Here is a 20603-nt window from a genome sequence, read left to right on the forward strand (position 1 = left end):
CAATCAGCAAATTCAGATTGCAGTATATTATGTAAGACAAATGGCCTAGATTAATTCTTCAATAAAGTTTTGGCATCATTGAAAAAGAGGGGAGCGAGGTAAGGGACTGCTCTATACTAAAAGAAACTAAAGTGACATAGAAACCAAAAGTAATATGTGAATATGACTGAATTGTGAATCAGAAAAAAACAAAAAAAAGGTATAAAAGATAAGTGGAAGAGAAAAAATTTAAATATAGACACTGCATATTAGATAATGAATTCATGTTATTTTCCTTAGGTATGATATAGGTGTCATACCTATATGATATGGAAAAATGAGGAAAATGTCCTCATTTTTCAGAGATGCATACCTGAAATTTTTTCTTTTTTTTTTTGAGGTTGAGGGGGTGAGGGAATATCTTAGTGACTACAACTTCTCTCACATAAAGCAAATTGTGGGGGTGGGAGGAGGGGGTGTATGTTTGGAGAAAAGAAAAAAAAGCACCCACAACAAAGTGTTACAATCTATGAAGCTAAGTGAAAAACACATAGGAGTTTGTTGGACTATTCTTCAACTTTTCTATAGATTTAAAATTTTTTCAAAATAAAAGTTTGTGGAAGTGGGCAGAAATAGCTAAATCAAGCATAGCTGAGCTCCACTAATAAAAATGGGGGGGGGGGGGATTATCTTGTTTTAAAAAAAGAAAAAGATTATCTTTTACAATAAAAATATACAGAGGAGTTAAATGATACATATGGTTTTTCTATTATTAACCATGTCCTTCCTGATAAAGCATATGTAACAAACTCATTTATTCCTGGAGTATCTGTATTAATCAAATACCACTTTAAATTTCCCTGAAACATGGTTATTTAAAGTAATTATGACATCATCTTTATAAATTCAGAATTAGAATAATGAATCTTACTCAAAATGGACCAGGGCAGTCCCACAAACATAGACCCTAAGTTGCCTACCCTTCTTAGAAGGAAGATAAAAACCAGACAGCAAGATGACAAGTTTACTTAAGCTTGTGCTCTGCAGGAAGCTAACAGGCAAGGGAATAACCGGTTCAACAAAAATGAGAAGGCAGACCTTTCCATCTCTTAAATCTTTAACCTGCGTCTTCATTGTTTTGAAATAGTTATGAATTTCTTATATTAGAAAACATCAAAGCTAATCTATTGTAACATGACTGGAGGTAAATTACAATAGAAAAATCTAAATGGCAAAGTTAATTTGGAAATGAGCTTAACTATCTATGACTATGTTCCTTGAGAATTCACCTTTAAACAAAACAATGAAGTCACACTATGAAGATCTGACAAAGGAGAAATGGAAAGCTTTTCTTTCTTCCTTCATCTTGAATCCTACCTCCCTCCTGAAAATCTCTTAAGTTAACAGAAAATAGCAAAATTTGAAAATAATTCCATCTCCATGAAACTAATCAAGCTGTATATTTACTTTACATACACTTCTATGAAGATATGTGATACTCTGATTAAAAGGTTTTAAACTTTTTAAAAAATAAAACACGTAGATGCAAGACTAACAAAACATATACAGGATCAATAGGCTAAAACTTGCAAGTCACAGATGAAAGAAATCAAAGGAGTTCTAAATAAATGAAGAGATACGCCATGTTCCTAGAGTGGAGGACTAAATATAAAAATGCCAGTTCTCCCTCAAAATGATCTAGAGATTTAGTACAATATCTATCAAAATCACAGCAAGATTTTTTTGCATCTATAGATGAACTTTAAAATTTATATGGAAATGCAAAAAAACTAGCATACCTAAAATCATAAGCTTTACTATCAATTTAAAACTAACAAGGAAATATTAAGAGATGTAAATACAATATAATCTAATCCTAAAAAAGAGAACATTTTGAAAATAAGATCATGCCAAAAATTTGCTTGGGCAAAGAGAATGATTAACAAAGCAAAAAAAAAAAACAAAAAACAAAGCAAACTACTAGATGTAATCATGAAAACAGAAAGCGAGAGTTGCTAAAGAACCAACTTCAAGTATAAAAAACCCTTCCACAACCCAACACAATAGGCTCCTTTCCCCTCCCACCACTGCAACAGTATATTGATAATTAGAGACGGTAACATACCCCCCACACAACACACAAACTCACTAAAAAAGCCCATATTTAGACTGTTTCAAAAAGCTTATACTTTATTCTTTTTAATGCTTACTTAAGAATCTCAGTTACTTGTCTTTTAATCCAGTATAGTGTGAAAAGTTTTTTCCACATCAAACAACAAAACAATCAATGACCCCAAATTCTACAGAGAAAAAACACTAAAATAAAGCTTTATATTACAGTGCAGTACCCCCTCTTGATCTGCAAGGAATATGTTCCAAGACCCCTAGTGGATACCTGAAACCAAGGCCAGTACCAAATCCAAATATATTATGTTTTCCCTACACATACATTGGGCTTCCTTGATAGCTCAGTTGGTAAAGAATCCGCCTGCAATGCAGGAGACCCCAGTTTGATTCCTGGGTCAGGAAGATCTGCTGGGGAAGGGATAGGCTACCCACTCCAGTATTCTTGGGCTTCCCTTGTGGCTCAGCTGGTAAAGCATCTGCCTGCAATGTGGGAGATCTGGGTCCGATTCCCGGGTTGGAAAGATCCCCTGGAGAAGGGTAAGGCTACCCACTCCAATATTCTGGCCTGGAGAATTCCATGGACTGTAGAGACCATGGACTTATACATTATACATTATATATATACTTATACATTATGTACATTATATATATATGTATACATATATAACACATATATACATTATACAGCTTAATGTATAAATTAGGATAGTAAAAGATTAACAATAATAAAATAGAATATAACAATATACTATAAAACAGTATATATAACAATATACCATAATAAAAGTTACGTGAATATGGTCCTTCTCTCAAAACATCTTATGGTACAAATATAATGCCCTTCCCACCTTAACCAAGCACTTATCATGCACTGTAGCCATAACTTAAGCAATTTGAGGTGCATCAGCAAAACTATTACAAATTTTCTATTTCCTTCCTCACAATTTCACAGGTAGAAAATTCATTCTTATCACAGAGTTTAGCAACCTCAGCATACGATTTTCTTTACGAAGTGGAGAAGTTTCACTTTTCCCTTAAAGGAAGCACCTGACTGTTTCTTTGGCATATCCGAATTACCGGCATCACTGCTTTTGTTGTATTTTAAGTAAAATAAGGGTCCCTTGAACTCAAGCACTGTACAAAGGGATGATTTATGGAGCAGAACCACCAAAGATTTAATCAAGTTACTCAGAATGGCAAGCAATTTAAAAATTATGAATTATTTCTGGAATTTTCCATTTAATATTTTCAGACCATGGTTGACAGTGGTTAACTGAAACTACAGAAAGTGAAACCATGGATAAGGGGTGACTACCATACTCACTGCCTCCTTAAGTTAATCTAACCCCAAACAGGTTTTTTAATCTATTCACCCTGTTACTAACAGGTCAGCTATTAAAACTGTGTGTACTGGGGAAGGGACTGAACATCTCAGTTGGCCCAGGATGCTATCATTTTATGCCTATTGTCCCTGCATGTACCTTTTTTACTATGCTAGAGGCAAAAGACCAAATGCCTATGAATATTCTCTTTTAAGAACACAACATGTTAGGTTATGAAGCTTGCTCTCTCTCCCTCTCTCTCTCTCTCTCTATATATATATATATATATATATATATATATAAAATTTTTAAACAATTCTCTGAGTATATAAAAATCTAGAAAAAAATCTCAAGAACTACACATTAGAATTTAACAGTAGTTACTCTGTGTAATGAGGTAGTTTTTACTTTTTTCTTTATAGTCCTCTAAACCATCTAAAAATTACTGTTTCCAATTAGCACATACTATCTTTTACACTTAGGAGGGAGTCACTTCCATTTGTCAAAATGCAGTTTTTCCTTCTGACCCAAGTGATCTCATTCCAAAAGCGTACACTACTCTTACATGTTATTCATTAAGGACCAAGGCAATGTGATTTAGTATACGAAATTTTAGCCTTTAGGATGTACCATATTTAAATTCAAGAACCAGATTTGGACTCCCCTGGTGGTCTAGCTGTTAAGATTCTGTGCTTCCAATGCAAGAGGCACAGGTTTGACCCCTGATCAAGGAAGTTCTGCATGCCACATGGTATGCACCCCCACCAAAAAAAAAAAAAAATTCAAAACCCAGCTTTGTTGTAGAAAATATAGGACCTACCTGCCTTTCAGGATTGTTTAGAGGATCAAACAAGAGTCTACATGAAAGTAGAATGAAGTACAAATGCAAAATGAAGTACACTTATGTGAGCTATGATTACAACTACAAGCACATGAACAAACTATGGAACCTCAGATCTCATATGTAAAATGAAGGGGTCTTATAAAGTAAGCTCCAATTCCCTTCTACATCTGAAATTCTGGTATAACAGTGTCCTCTTAACTCAGCATTCTACTTACCTCCATCTAATCTATATCTTTGAAAGGTGTACCTTTTTTATGGATAACAGTTTCCAGGTTTCCATGTTTTCTATCTTCACTTGGGACACAGTCAGCTCTCCACATTCTTCTCTCAGACCCTGATTGCCTGAAAGTTAAAGAAAATATGTATGGTCCTTCCAAGCAGAGTTTATATCCCCTCTTAATCTAATTTGTATTTCATGATCTCCATCTGCCACATCTTGCAGTGCAGAGCAGTGGCTTTGCACAAGGACTCCGGAGCCAGGTGCCTAGGTTTAGATTCTGGTTCTGCTGTATCAACAACTCTGCAGTGTAACCTTGAACTACTTGCTTAATCTCTCTGTGCCTCAATTTCCTTATCTGTAAAACTGGGATAACAACAGTGCACCTACTGGATAAGTTTGTTGTAAAGATTAACAAATTACAAATTATATATAAAGGACTGAAAAGAGTGCCTAGCATGTAATGTTATATATGACTGAAGTTCTTTCCTAACATGGTTTCTCCAAAAGTATAATGCTTACAGGCTAAGATAAAACAACCAACCAACATTTGCCTCTTTCTTTTATTCTCATTGGAAAAAAAAGTCTTACTTTTTAGATTGTTATTTATTTATTTTTAATTGGAGGATAATTGCTTTATAGTATTGTTTCTGCCATATATCAACATGAATCACCCACACATATACATATATACCTTCCGTCTTATTATTTGTCTATCAAAAACTTCCCCACATCACTATAGTGAAGTAACATACACTCATCATCATTAGACATTTTTCTTTATTCTCTGTTCAAACCCTCCAATCCAATATTTCCCAAAATCTGTTTCCTTTGGAAAATTTGTTGCACTAGTTCTTCTAGATGCTATGGGGGAAAAAAAAAAAAAAAAAAGATGCTATGGGGGAACAGAGGGAAGCCTCAGTTATCAAATAAATTTGGAAAATGTTGAGCTAATATTAAACAGGTTCCTTACTGTAGGAAGGAACCTTTTACATGTTAACATGTACTATATTATGTATCAAGAGAGAAAAAAGTACACATAGTGTATCAGTTTACTTGACCTCAAAACCTTTGTGTCAAGGATCTACACTGGGAAGTACTGCTGCTCTAGTTCTTTGACAACTTTTAATACAAAATATGCTATATTACATTAACTCAAAATTTCTTAAATCTGATTCACACCAAAGCCTATTCTCAAATTCATGCCAAGAAATCAGACTCAAAAAACTAATAACTGCTGCTTTGAACAAATTACTTTTGAAATGTCTGAAAATGAACATTGACTGCAAAAGAACAAACCCCAGTGACCAGCTACACATGCTACGAGACAAGCTGTTATCTCATGATGGGGTGTTCAGCTATTTATTGGCCAAATGTAAAACTCTAGTTATTCAAGGTTCCCAAGTGTTTTCTGGATTTTCAATAATAAAGATCTGCACTCTTTCCTTTTTAAAAGAATTCAGTAGAGAACCTTGTCAAATCATCCCAGAACCCATTCAGATAAAAATACAAGGCCCAAAATGTACAATTTACACTGTTGAAGGACTATCCTAAAAAACAGCATCTTAAAAAAAAAAACCAAAACATCTAATACATGAACAACAGAATTTCACTATTTTGCAATCCCTGATGAATCATCATCAATAACTGCCAATATCACAAAAAGAGAACAAGACCTGATGGAAACACAAATTACTCCTATGAAGTATACCTACGAAAAGAAAAAAAAAAAATCTGACAAATATATCAATTTACTACAAGAAATTCAGGGGACAGAATGTGTTAAATGACTTTTACAGTACATAGATGCAATCAGCAAAATGAAACTATGGGAAATTTCTCAAAAACGTGGTTTTTTAAATTAACAAAAAGAAAAAAAAAAAAAAGGAAGGAGAGTCTAAAGATTAAAAGTGATTTAATATACAAGATAATTGTAAAGTATAGACCTTATTTGGAATCCACTTCAAGCAAACTGTGTATGTATATAAAACAATCAGAAAAATACGAAACCTGACTACATGTTGGTGATATTTACACCTTGTTATAAAATTTTTAAGATAATGGCATTATGCTTACTTAATAAAAAGAGAAAATGACGATCTTTTAGAGGTCATATTGAAATATCGAAAATTTACAAATTAAATATGTCCAGGATATGGTTCAAAAAAGTCCAGAACTGGGAGTGTGCAGTGGTAGACAGAAATATAAAGAAAATAAGATTGTCTATAATAATTCATGAAGGTTCAATGATAAGTACAAGGGAGCTCTTTATACTTTTCTTTCTACTTTTAGTATATGTTTAAAAGACTTTGTAATAAAAATATTTTTTAAAATAAACACTGTCTTGGAATTGAATTATCTATCTAGGACTGCAAATAGCCTCTATGTATTCCCATAAAAGATTAAAGCACAGTCATGCATAAGTGAATTTAAGTTTACCATGAACAAATCATGTTTATAAAGTATGAAATCATTTGACAAGAATTTCACTAACACTCAATATGCTAAACTCTCCTATGTAATTAATTCTTATTTACAAGCCTGTTAATAATATCTAGCCAGTTTATGGCTTTTCATGAAAATAATAGTCTAATTATGATTTTTTAAAATTTTTATTTAAGTTGTAGACAGTATTGCAGAGTCATTGCTACTATTCCCGAGAGCTCACGGTATCATCAGAAGACATATTGTATAAATGCTCCAGCTCACCAAGCTCCAAACAAGACTAGTTTTATCTTGTGTACAAGAACTCTTTCCTGCCTTCCTATACTGAAATAAAGAGCCAAGCCAACAGATGGCAGACCAAGAGGGAGGGGGTGGTAATAAGGAGGCAATTACAAGAGAGAACCATGGAAAAGGAGAATAACACTGAGAACTGAAAGATGCAACTTAAAAACACAAAACATTCAGCAATCATATAGATTTCTGAAAACCAATGTCACATTTTTATGAATCATCATTAAAGTGAAGTGATTCTGTAAATCTGCACCTGATTTTACTCCCTTATACAGCATATCTTTAAGAGTTTTGAAAATTTCCTCTTAATATCTCAGACCAATTTAATCAGTGCAATTCAGAATAGCTTCAAAATGAACAGGAGGAACAGGTGACATACTAAATTTTTACCAGCATTTCCCTACTGTCACACATTACATGAGTCTTTTCAGAAGCTATCACAATTCCCTTTTAGATTTCAAAGAAGCAAAGTGCCCTACCCCTATGCTAATCTACAATATAAACAAAACAGCATCAATATTACTATAGCCTAACTGGAAAAGATCTTAACGAAAAATATCAGTTTAAAAAAGATTACAACTGTGTTGCTACTACAATTATATTTTTAATCTAAGCTGTATCTCTTAAAAATGTCTAGGCTTTAAGTATAACAAACACTAAGAACATACCAATTACAATAGGCCATCTTTGCCCAAATTCATCATGCCAAGTATATTCTGCCTCCAGATGAAGAACTTCTCAATCACTAATGTAAGAGATCAAGTTCATAACACCATACAAAGCAGAAGACCACCACTCAACACTCTGGCAGTTTGCAAAGCAACGGCGATGTCCTTTATGAATAGACTCTTCATAAACGAGGATCAAGCAACTAGCTGTTATTCAAGGGCTTGTTCCTTAGGTAAGCACCTTTCTCCTCTGTGGAAACGTATCAAATGGCAAAATATCTATCCTTCCTTTTCCACAGAGGTGTTACGAAGATAAATTGAGATGTTTCCCAAACTACTTGGGAAAGTGAAAAGCTATATACAAATGTAAGGCATTATTATTTTATTACTTGTCTGCACTCCAGACAGTTTTCAGACTAAACTTGATTGTTTCAAGGTCTACCAAGAAAAACTTATTTCAGGGTATAAAAATTCACTAACATTCACCTTTTTAAAATAGCAAAGTTCAATCCTTATTCCAACTGTTGTTCTCTTCTAACATCTATTACCTTCTTTGGTACAAGAAAACTACTGATAGAAACATTCTTTAAGAAGTCAAAGCAGGGCATCCTTAGTGGCTCAGTGGTAAAGAATTTGCCCGCCAACACAGAAGACACTGGTTCAATCCCTGATCCAGAAAGATCCCACATGCCAAGAAGCAATGAAGTCCATGCACCCCAACTACTGAGCCAGTGCTCTAGAGCCTGGGAGCAGCAACCACTGAAGCCGGGGCGCCCTAGAGTCAAGCTCCACAAGAAAAACACCCTATGAAGAGAGCTTCCCTTAAAGCTCAGTCGGTAAAGAATTGGCCTGCAATGCAGGAGACCGGAGTTCAATTTCTGGGTCGGAAATGGAAACTCACCCCAGTATTCTTGCCTGGAGAATCCCATGGACAGAGGAGCCTGGCAAGCTATAGTCTATGGGGCCGCAAGATTCAGACATGACTGAGCAATTAAGCACACACATGAGAAGAGAAGCCCAAGCACCACAACTAGAGAGTAGCCCCAGCTCACTGCAACTAGAAAAAAGGCCCCACAGCAACAGACCCAGCAAGCCAAAATAAAAAAATAAAATTATTTTTTAACAAGTCAAAGCAACACACAACACTTAAAAGTCTGCCTCTTTGACAACATGAGCTTCTGAACACCTATGTAAAACAGTCCTGCTCAAATGACATTATTTGGATGGGATTTTAAATCAGATAAAACCATCACACTGAGGCTGGCTGTTTCCATGCCCTGCCCTGCACAGTTTCTACCCACATCTGCCTTTGTTTCTGAATTCAGATCCAGGCGCCACCATTTACCAGCTACAAGATCTTTGGCAAGCACCTTTCTGTGTGTGCTTCAATCTCCTATCTACAAAATAAACAAGTTAAATTGGTTTAAATAATAAACAATTCAACCAGATTTAATATGATTTATACAACAGAGCAAAGTTCTTAAATTAGTGCCTGGTGTACAATAAATACTCAATAAGTGTTACCTAACATTAATTCTTTATATGTGCATCTGTCCATTATGCCGTACCACCTTCACTAAATTATATAAATCTCTCCATCATTCTTCATCATTCCTTCTTTTCAGAAGAATAAGCAATTTTGAAAAGTCAGAAACTATGACTATACTACTGACAAAATTTAAGTATACATCACTGAATGTTCAGATGTATAAGAAAGTTCAGTGATACCTTATATAAAAGATACTGGCCCTCCACATGCTTTTAAATATATTAACACATAAATAATATAATATTCCTAAGTTATCCTAGATTTCTAATACTATCAGTTAGCAAATTTGCTTATTTGAATTTTATCATTTACAACTTTCCAGGAACAGTTTTACTGTAGAGTGACTAACAGGAAAGGTCTTTAAAAATGGCAAAAGTTGGCCTCCCTGGTGGCGCAGTAGTAAAGAATCCACTTGCCAAAGCGGGAGACATGGGTTCAATCCCTGATCCAGGAAGATCCCACATGTCAGGCTTGAGCAACTAAAGCCTGTGTGCCACAGCTATCAAGCCTGTGCTCTAGAAGGCGGGAACCACATCTACTGAGCCCATGTGCAACTACTGAAGACTGAGCGCCCTGCCAATTTACTAAGGGTACATTCAAAGAAAATGGTGAGGCCAGGAATCACAACTTCTATGTTTGAGAAGTCTTTTAGACAGCCAAATGAGATATGGAATAAGCTGATGAACTATGACCCTGTACCTCAAGGGAGGGGTCTGAGCTGAAGATATAAATGTGGAAGTCAATTAACACTTAGTTTTTAAAGTCACAGAAATGGATAAATGTAGATGGAAAAAAGTATTTTATTTAATCTTTACACAAGCCCTGTTGTTCAGTCACTATGTCGTGTTCAACTCTGTGACCCAATGAACTACAGAACGCCAGGCTCTTCTGTCCTCCATTATCTCCCAGAGTTTGCTCAAATTCTCAACCATTGAGTCAGTGATGCTATCTAACCATCTGCCACCCCCTTCTCCTTTTACCTTCAACCTTTCCTAGTAACAGGATCTTTTCCAATGAGTCGGCTCTTCTCATTGGGTGGCCAAAACATTGAGCTTCACATGAGCCCTATGAGGTAGCAACTATTGAACATTTTATAGATCAGGGAACAGCCTAAGAAATTAAAATTTATCCAACAACACTCTGCTAATAAGTCAGGGGAAAAAAAACACCTAATTAACTATTACATAACAACCATGACCTCCCTCAACTAGGTTCATCATTTGAACCATAAAACTTGAAATGAATACTGGAGTAAATCTTTTCTCAGTTCTCCCAAGGACAGTATATAACCAGTGACATTCTGGATGCACTGGTGAGAAGTTAATTTTTCACATACAATTAATGCTCAAATGTCCTAGAACATTAAAGTTTAGTTCTCTCATGGAACCACAATTGAGGAAAAAAGTATAGTATACTATTATTCTACTATTATTATTCTGTTGGGCTTCCTTGGTGGCTCAGATGGTAAAGAATCTGCCTGCAATGAAGGAGACCAGCGTTCAGTCCCTGGGTCAAGAAGATCCCCTGGAGAAGGAAATGGCAACTCACTCCAGTATTCTTGGCTAGAGAATTCTATGGACAGATGAGCCTGACAGGCTACAGTCCATGGCATTGCAAAGAGTTGGGCATGACTGAGTGACTACCACACACACTAGTAGTAGTAGCAATAGTAGAAATCACTTAAAATGAGAGAAAAAAAATTGGTGAACATAAGTTACCATTCGGCGGTAAACTTTTCATGGCTTCTCTATGTAATCAGTAAAATAAAGTGTTATTTGAGGTTTTTATACCACCAAAGGTATTTTTTAAGACTACACCAGACCTCTACTGATTCTATCAGAACTCACTATTTTCCTGAGAACATGAGTTCATCAAAAAACCACTAGAATGTAAGCTCCTCTAGTACAAGAATCTTTTTTTCATTAATCTGCTCCAAGCACCTGGAACAATGTCCTTTTTGGGGAAAGAACCTAAATCCCCAGCCTCACTGGGCAGAACAAGTTTGCTTGTAAGACGGGAATGTTTTTGACGTTGTCTTGGTTACTGGCACCACTAAAATCTGACAGGATTATCCTAACCCAGAACTTCAAACTCTAGATTTCACCATCCTTAAGACTGGCCTTCTTTCATATGGAAATAAAACAGGTTCCAGATAAAGCCATTACTGGTCAAATAACTATCAAACCTTGGTGTCAACAGGTCCTGTATGTCCTGTTCAAAATAACTAGCAGACAGTGTGAAACAATAATTAGTATCTCATACACACTCTAGAGGTAACAAAATTCTCCTCACAATTTCAGTTATCCTTTGTTAAACTCCACAAGTATTTCAGAACAAGGTATTATGAATCAATGCAGCAACTCCATTAAATACAAAAAGTCTCAAATGAGCAATCCTAGCTAGACCAGGAAACTGCATTCTAGTCAATTTCCCCTACACAAAATAACCTACATGTATCAGTACAATATTAGTGGACAATATATTTCATTTTCAAGCTATACGAATCTGCCAATGGGAGGCAATTAAGTGTCCTTTCACAACAGATTCAGGTCACTGAAATAACTGCAGGGCACTTTTCAAAATCAGTCATCTCTGGCCCAAAAAAAAAAAAAAAATTAGAAAGCACAGTGACACATTCTGTTGGTTAAGGCTGTGGTGAAAACAGGTGCTCTCATACATTACTGATGGGAATACAAATTAGTACAATCCTTCTGGAGAAAAATCTAGCAGTATCTAGCAAAATTACATATGTACAGAACTTTTGACCCAGCAATCCCATTTATAAAAATCTACCCTGAAGATATTAATGTATCTTTTATACTACAAAAATACACATACACAGGTCATGTACTACAAAATTGTTTATAAATGCAAAATATAAGCAGCAACCTAAATGTTCAAAGAAGAATGACTGAATAACTGAGGACACATCTACACAGAAGAGTACCATACAGCTATTAAAAAAAAAAAAAGAACGGAAAATATCTGAAAATCCCCTGGTGGTCCAGTGGTTAGGACTCCGCCTCAGCACTCTCACTGCTGGAGCCCCAGGTTCAATCCCTGCTCAGGGAATTAACATCCCATAAGCCACACAGTGCAGTCAAAAAATAAATTTTAAAAATTTTAATTAAAAAAAAATAAGAATGCAGAATATCAAAAGACTGATTGCTTCAAAAGGATGAACTGTTGCAGTGATTTCCAGGACACACTCTCACACTGAAAAAAGGTGCACAGAATATCTATACCCTGCCATTCTTCATATAAGAAAGGAAGGAAGGAAAAAAAAAGAAAGGAACTGGAAAACAGTTTGGCAGTTCCTCAGAAAGTTATCTTATGAGCCAGTAATTCCACTCCCAAATATATACCCAAAGGAACTGAAAACATGTCCACATAAAAACTTGTATCTGAATGTTCATAATAGCTAAAAAAAAAAAAAAATGAAAATCAAATGTCCAATAAGTGTGCATGGATGAGCAAAGTATGGTATATTCATATAATGGAATATTATTCAGTCATAGAAAGGAATGAAGTACTGACACATCCTACAACACAGATGAACCAGAAAAGATTACGTTAAGTGAAAGAAGCTAGGCACAAAAGTCCACAAATTATATAATCCCACATTTACATGAAATGTACAGAATAGACAAATTCATACAAACAGAAAGTAGATGAGTGGTTACTAGTGGCTGGGGAAAGGGGAACAGGAAGTGACTACTAATGAATACAGGGTTTCGTTTCAGGGTAATGAAAATATTCTAAACTAGGTAGTGGTAATGGCTGCAAAGCCTTATGAATAGACTGAAAAACAATGATTTTGTACACTTCAAAAAAGGAGGCTTTGTGTTGTGTGAACTGTACCTCAATTCAAAAACCTGCACGCAAGGGGAAAAAGAAATGTAAAACACACACACACAATCTGTTCATTTGTGCAAAAGAGATAATGGAAGGATAAACCAGAAACTAAAAAAACTAGTTACCTAAAGTCATGAAAAACAGGCAAGGGAAAAGGTGAGGGGAAGAGAATGGGAATAGGGTAGTAGGAATAAGAAGTGACAATTCTCTAAGTATATTTTAGTAATAGTAAAGCCTCATATACCAAAATAAATAAAAATCAATCAGAATTGGGAGAACCCAAAACAGAATACAAAGAGTAAGAACCTAACTGCATTACAGATGAATAATATAACCACACTAAAGGAAATGAGGAAGAAAAGAATTAACCTAAGTAACTTTGAAAAACAGTATGTTGACTGGATACTAGAAAGTTAAAGACAAGAAAAAACTTGTATACAAATAGTGCATTCTAATTGACAAATGTTCCTCAGAAGGGTGAGCAATTGGTCACTACTTGATGTGCATTATAAAATTGAACAAATAAATTGGTATACAGTATTACAGATAATGAAGCCAGGTTTCTCACCATTAGAAAAAAAAGTTACAAATAAGAAAAGGTTGGGGAAAAAAAGAAAAAAAAAAAAGAAAAGGTTGGTATGAACCTTGTGGTGTTGGGACTGGAATAGAACATATAACTATGAACTCAAATATGGTTTTAATACATAGAGAAAGACAAATATAGAGATAAACATGTGTATATCTGTTTGCATATGTGAGCAGGTTAGTATATACATATATTTCTTTGCTCTGTCCTCTGAGGGCCTAGGAGCAATGACACCCTAGTGAGCATACGCAGCATTCAGGTCTTGATTTAAATTCTGGTCTCCAAAAAAAGGAGTTGATTTCAGGACAGATACAAGGAAAATTACAAGATTAGCACAGACTATAGCCTGTGGTGCCAGAGTATAAGGAAGTGCTAAAACAAGTGTGGAGGCCAACTGGAATGAGTTCCTAATGGCCAAAACTGGAAGAATCTGAGCAACAAAATAATGACACTATTGGATGAGAATCTTTAGAATATATATCCATGAAGTCACATTCATCAAAATAGATAATTTAACAAACAAATGAGGAAGGAACATCTCTTTCAGGAATGAGGGAAGTAAAAAATCACCAGCAGGAAAAAATATCACAATAATAACTGCTGCAGACAATATATACCAATGGCTGCTAAAATCAGTGGGAGAAAATTTGAGGAGAAACAGTGTATCACCATAGTCTCAAACTATCTCCCCTAAGATTATGTATCAACTACAAAAAGAAGAAAAGTAATTTTATAGTGGAGAATACAGCAGAGTTCACCTTGAGCAATCAAGGTTAAAATATCACTAGCAATAAGACACATCAACACCATGTACCCTCTAACATCATGCACTGAAGACACATCCCCTCTGTAGTTTTCTTGCAAACATACAGAACCCCAATCTCATCATATGAAAAACATGACAAACCCAAAATGAGAAAAATTATACAAAATAATGGACCAGTACTCATCACAAGTGTCAAGGTCATGAAAGAAAAGGAAAAACAGAGGAACTGTCACAGATTGGAGGAGAGGAGACAAGAAAGATGTAACAACTAAATGAAATGTGGGATCCTGGATTAGATCCTGGAAGAGGGGGGGGGAAATACACTGGGGAAAAAACAGGTGACATTCAAATAAAGTCTGTAGTTTAATTAATAATATTTCACCAATGCGAATTTCCTGGGTTTGATCACTGTTATGTAAGTCCTCAACAGTCAAGGATGCTATGTGAAGGGAATCTGGAACCTTTTGTACTATCTTTGCAACATTTCTGTAAGTCTAACATTATTTCAAAATAGTTAAAAATAAATGTGTGTGTGTGTGTGTGTGTTCAGTCATGTCTGACTCTTTGCAATCCCACTGACTACAGAGCCCACAGACTGTAGCCCACTAGGCTCCTCTGTCCATGGGATTTTCCAGGCAAGAATACTGGACTGGAGTGCCATTTCCTCCTCCACATCTTCCTGACCCAGGGATCAAACCAGTGTCTCCTTTGTCTCCTGCAATGGCAGGCAGGTTCTTTATCACTGAGCCACCTGGGAATCTCAAAAGCTAAAAATAAATAAAGTCCATCAATTGATCATTTTATGCAACTTTCTTAATTCCTTGCTCAGGGATCTCATCTGGAATTTAACATTCCCATTAATTTAAAGGGTTCAGTAAGTGACAGCAGAACAAACTAAAATCATAAAAATCAGATCTAGCATCTAAAAAGTAAATTACCTACTTTATGTTTTTTTACACCTTCTACATTTTCTAGTCAAAAAAATCTGCTGCTGTTGCAACTTTACTGGCTTTGCAAACTCCTTTTAAAATGAACAATTTTTACATTTTTAGTATCATGATAATCTGCTGTGTGTACCCATAATAACACATTCGTCTGTTAAGCCAAAGTTTTATTTACAAAAAAATTATCAATAGATTATAGTAAGTTTGTTACTTATTATTACACAGTTGTCCAACCACAAAATACAAGCTTTTTTTCACAAGTTAATTTGCTTTTATCCTAATACAAACTTCTCTCCACACCCTAAACCACAAAGTCATCATTTTTGTTAAGTTCTGAAAATCTGTATTTTAAAAAATAAATAAAAAATAAAAAATCAGCTGTTCAATGTATGTAGTCTTTTTTTAAAAATTTCAAATATTGAGTAATTTAGTCTTTTTCTAGGAAAAAATGCTTGGGACATTAGAATTCTATTTTATTATTTGCATCCTCTACTAACCAAACCAGCCTAATCAAGTCTTCTGAAATTGCTTCAATTAAATAAGATTTTCATATGTTTATATAATATTAACAAAGAGATTAAGTGACGTGTTCACATTTGCTTTCTCCTCCACACACCACCAGGATGGCTGCATTGGGAATGGAATACATGACCAGCAAATGAATGGGTAAGTGTCACATGCAAACAGCATGACTAGAAATTTAAGAAGCAAAGTGATAAGAACCTTATGGAAAGCAAAATTCATAAAAAGTTTAGAATTATAAGAGGCCTTAATAGGTCACTTAATCCATTCCAATGACAACCCCAAAAAGATGACAATCTATCCTACTTTTAAAAGCATCCAGAGTTTCAACATCCCTAGATGTCTCATTCTGCCATATACAACCATCACCCGACTTGAGGAAATTATTAAAGACTATTCTTTGCTCCACCTAATGCTTTCTTTCCTCAAATAATATAACAATACATTTTAATTCACTTCCAAGATTTATGAACTGTGTACAGGTGCTTAATGCACATGTGTGTATATACATACACATATATGCGTAGACACCTAGGACACTCAATTCTGCTTCCATAAACACTAACTAAAATCTACATAGTCAAAGGCACATGTCCATCCCATTCCAATCACAAAAGCACTAAGAAACAAACAATGTCACCTAATGCTTTTGGTCTAAAAATAACCACTGGAAGTCAATTTTATAAAATCTTATGGTAAATAGGTTTCTTCCCACCACGAATAATCTAAGTTTATTTGCTTTTCACAAACACCTTTACAGCACTGTCACCACAGGCAGAATTGTAAAAACACATATGTACTAGACCAAGTTGATGATAATTTTTAATGTTTTATTTTTCAAGAGCATTTAGCAAACAATCATTTTGGAAGAGGGCCCAATGAAAGAGATAGTGATGATAGAGTACAGCCAGTGCTAATGAAGAAGTAGCCAGTTTTAATCAAGCAAGCCTAAGAAGTGACTCAAATAAAACAAAACAGTTTCGCAAGTCCCAATCAAGGATGAACCAAACACTATTTGAAAAAATTAAAGTGTCTGTTAGGAAACAAATCAAAATGTTAAGCTTGACATGCTACCTCTGGAAATGGAATTACAAGGATAGGTTAGTTTGCTCAGATTTGGTATTCCCTATTATTCTGAGTATCCTTATTTTCTACAGTATTGCACAAATCGTTTTTAAATTAAGGCAAAGTCCGTCCCTGTGTTTTACAGCTCTCTACGATGCATAGCATGTCTTTTACATAACCTACTGGGAGAGGTGGGAGGTGTTATCAGCTCTGGTCCTCCTCGTGTCTCCCATGAACCTGCTACCCATCACAAAAAAGGTTTCACCATGTTCTTTGAGACAGCTCCTGTCATCATCCTCCTCGTCTCACCCCAGGGACTTAACAATGCATCTCTTCTCCTCTCCCGGTAGCAGAAGCTTTATAAATTATGAGGCGGAAGATTCGGAGAAAGGTTTACCAGATGATGAGCCTTCCCCACCCAAAAGGCATAGAAAAGGGTTGAAAGGCACGTCGTCCCAACCTCCACCCCTCAAAAGGGAGAGGATAACGGTGGGGCACCGGGGTCGCGGCTCTCCTCGGATCCCGAAAAAGAGTCAGGCCGCCACTGCACCCCACCCCACCCCACCGCCCGCCCCAGTCCAAGCCCTGGCCGGGGGCGGGGCTCTCGTTAGCGGATAAAGGGGTGGGGAAGAAGGTCAGCGATGCGACCACCGAGGGCCGAGGGACAGGTAGCAAGCCTCTGGAGGGGCGGGTCCCTCCGCCCTCTGGGGCCGGCAGCTCGGCTTCTAACACGGCTCTGCAGGCGCCTGGGCGGCAAGAGGCCTCAGGGGGCAAGGGAGCCGCACCGCGCCAGGAGAGTTTCCTCAGGCCTCCGCTTGCCGGCCACCCGGGACCCCTGCGGCCCCTCTCCGCGGTGGCTCCCGAACGGCTCCGGCCGGCCATGCCGGGCCGGCGGTACGCACGCACAGGCGGCCAGGAGGGCAGAGAGGAGGCGTTACCATACGCGGCTCCAGAGCTGACGGGGCTGGGACAGGGCTCCGGCGACCCGCGGCAGCGGCTGCGGTGGCCGCGTCCTTTATTTTTGCTGCAGCAGCGGCGACTTGTCAAAGGGAAAGACGTAAGAGGCGGCGGCAGCGGCGGCAGGCGAGTCTCGCGGGACTTGAGCGGAACTCTCGCGCAGTTTGGAGCCCTAGCCCCGCCCACCAGGCCCAGCGCGGGAGGCGAGAGCGACTGGGGGAGGAGCGCATGGGCGAGGTTGCTGGAGGACGGCAGAAGGGAGGGGGATTTAATAGATGGGGTTGGGGAGCCGAGCTTCTGGGAAGACCCCGCCGCAGCGCAGCCCTCACCTTTCAGCCCTCGCGGAATCTGCACTGCTCGGATTCCGCCTTTGAACACAGTTAGGGGCCTTTCATAAGGGGCAGTGAGGAGTAGGGGGGCGGCCAGCGCGCCCCCTTTTCCTCGTGGTGGGCGTGGAAGACCCACCGCCCCGCCACCTGGTGCTGCGGGATGGAGGGACGCCGGGAAAAACTGGCTGCAGGGGCTGGGCAGCCACACCCCTTTATCTCGGACGCGCGCGACGCGCTCAGTGTGCATTATCTCCCACGACAACCAGCTCAAGACTTCTGGCCGGTCAGGTTCAGTCACGTGAAAGCGTTTCACTTGACTGAGTTCTAGCTTATTATTCGTGTCTTTGCGCTTCAGGAATGCCAAAACCCCGCAGACGCTGGGGCCTGCGACGACTCAATTTTTTTTTTTTCTCCTGAGCAACACGGGTAAATTATGACCTTGATTTTGACCTCTACAATGAAGTCTGAGTGAAGAGACCGTGACTGGCTTAGTCATCACTGTGTCCCCCAGCACCTAACACCGGTCCAGGTGCTCATTAGATTGTCGAATGACCATACCTGGCCGCTTCTTCCTTCTGTACCTGTTCTTACTCCAAGACTGCATTTTTAGCCTAATCCTGGTATCCTTCATTGAAAATTTTCTAACAAGCACCAATATGTGTCATTGAGATCATGGAGCAGATCTTTGCCCTCACAGTCTAACTGGAGACATGAGGAATGTGCAACATACAGGCCATGTAGATGTCACTAATGTAAAAAAATTGTGGTATAGGCAGAAAAGGGAGTGCTTGCCCCATGGATATATAGGAAGCAGTTTAGCCCAAGAGTTACTTGACTGACCATCATATAATTTATCTCACTGTCAGACATAGGTGAGAGAGAATTCTGGAGTCCCACTCACCAGGTGTGTGACTTTGGACAAGTTGCTTGACCTCTCTGAACCTCAGAGGGCCTTTATCTGTTAACTCATAATGTTAGTTCTTATTATCACAGGGAGTCTGTGAAGAATAAAATATATATAAGTCTCTTGACACATTAATTAGTCATTAAAGGCTAAGCCTTATTGTGTGTGTAACTTTGTAAGTTTCTACCTGTGAAATGTATGACTATTTCTGGTAAACTAGATGTGAGGGAGTGGGTATCTGTGAAGTGATGTCATTTTTGCCAGTGCTTTATGATCTGGGTATTGTGTGTAAAGCTGAAATAAGGTTAACAAGCTCCCTTGCCAGCCTCATTTTAGCTTGTTGATGATGTAGGCATCAGTTTGCCACTCGAAGCATCCCATGACAGTCCATTTTTCTTGGATTTGTAAAACTTCACTGGAACTCCACTTTTTTTAAAGGTCACTTGAGACATTCCCTCCTTTGCCCTCTCCGTAGCTTCCCCCCTCAGGATAGTGTGGAAAAGAGAAAGGGATACAATTGACTCCAATTGCATACAATTATGAAATACAAATAATATCAGCAAGTAAGCCCTGAATTCCTTTCACCCTCACCTTCATCACTCCCCCGCTTTCCTGGCCACTCTTTAATACTCAAATCAAATCAACATCTGCTGGGGACTTCGCCGGTGATCCAGTGGCGGGGGGCCCGGGTTCAATCCCTGGTCAAGGAACTAGACTAAAAACTTTTCATGCCAAAACTAAAAGATGCCATATTCCACAGTGAAGATCAAAGATCCAATGTGTCACAACTAAGACCCGGTGCAGTCAAATAAATATTTTTTAGAAACAACAACAAAGAAAAACATCTACTGAAGTCTCATAATGAGCATCACACTCCAAATTCTACCAGTTGATTTTATTCAAATTTCCCCTGGAGAAAAATGTTGGAGATGAGGGGGTGGGGTCATGGGGAGCTGGTGAAAATAAAGGGAACTAAAAGCCAAGGCCTCATCTTTATAGGCTCCTGCCCTGATCTTGGAGCTACTCTGACCACCACAATCAGCTACATCTTTTCTCACACACACATCATCCCCATCTCATACCAGATACTCCACAACCGTACAACTCAACCAGAAGGTCCCAGATAGAGGAAGTGGAAAACCAACAGAAAAATACATTTTTTTCGTCTTTCATCTGCGTATGGGGAATATGATTCGAAGAGCTGACTCATTTGAAAAGACCCTGATGTTGGGA

At 37.7% G+C, this 20603-nt stretch overlaps 1 protein-coding gene across 12 annotated transcripts in view; it reads right to left on the minus strand.

The window, feature by feature from the left end:
- HERC1 (HECT and RLD domain containing E3 ubiquitin protein ligase family member 1) overlaps window positions 1-18258 on the minus strand; it is a 203953-nt gene extending 185695 nt beyond the window's left edge. For 7 of the 12 annotated variants that reach the window (XM_043918891.1, XM_043918896.1, XM_043918893.1 and 4 more), the window contains exon 1: window positions 18119-18258. The gene's annotated coding sequence lies outside the window, so the exon portion shown is untranslated. Of the gene's footprint in view, window positions 1-4487; window positions 4615-17965; window positions 18064-18118 lie in introns of those variants that run through there. The other 5 variants (XM_043918895.1, XM_043918887.1, XM_043918884.1 and 2 more) reach the window with 4 other exon arrangements.
- Between the last annotated feature and the right edge of the window lie 2345 nt (window positions 18259-20603).

This window comes from Cervus elaphus, chromosome 12 (genome assembly GCF_910594005.1).
Source record: "Cervus elaphus chromosome 12, mCerEla1.1, whole genome shotgun sequence".
Classification (NCBI taxonomy): Eukaryota; Metazoa; Chordata; class Mammalia; order Artiodactyla; family Cervidae; genus Cervus; species Cervus elaphus.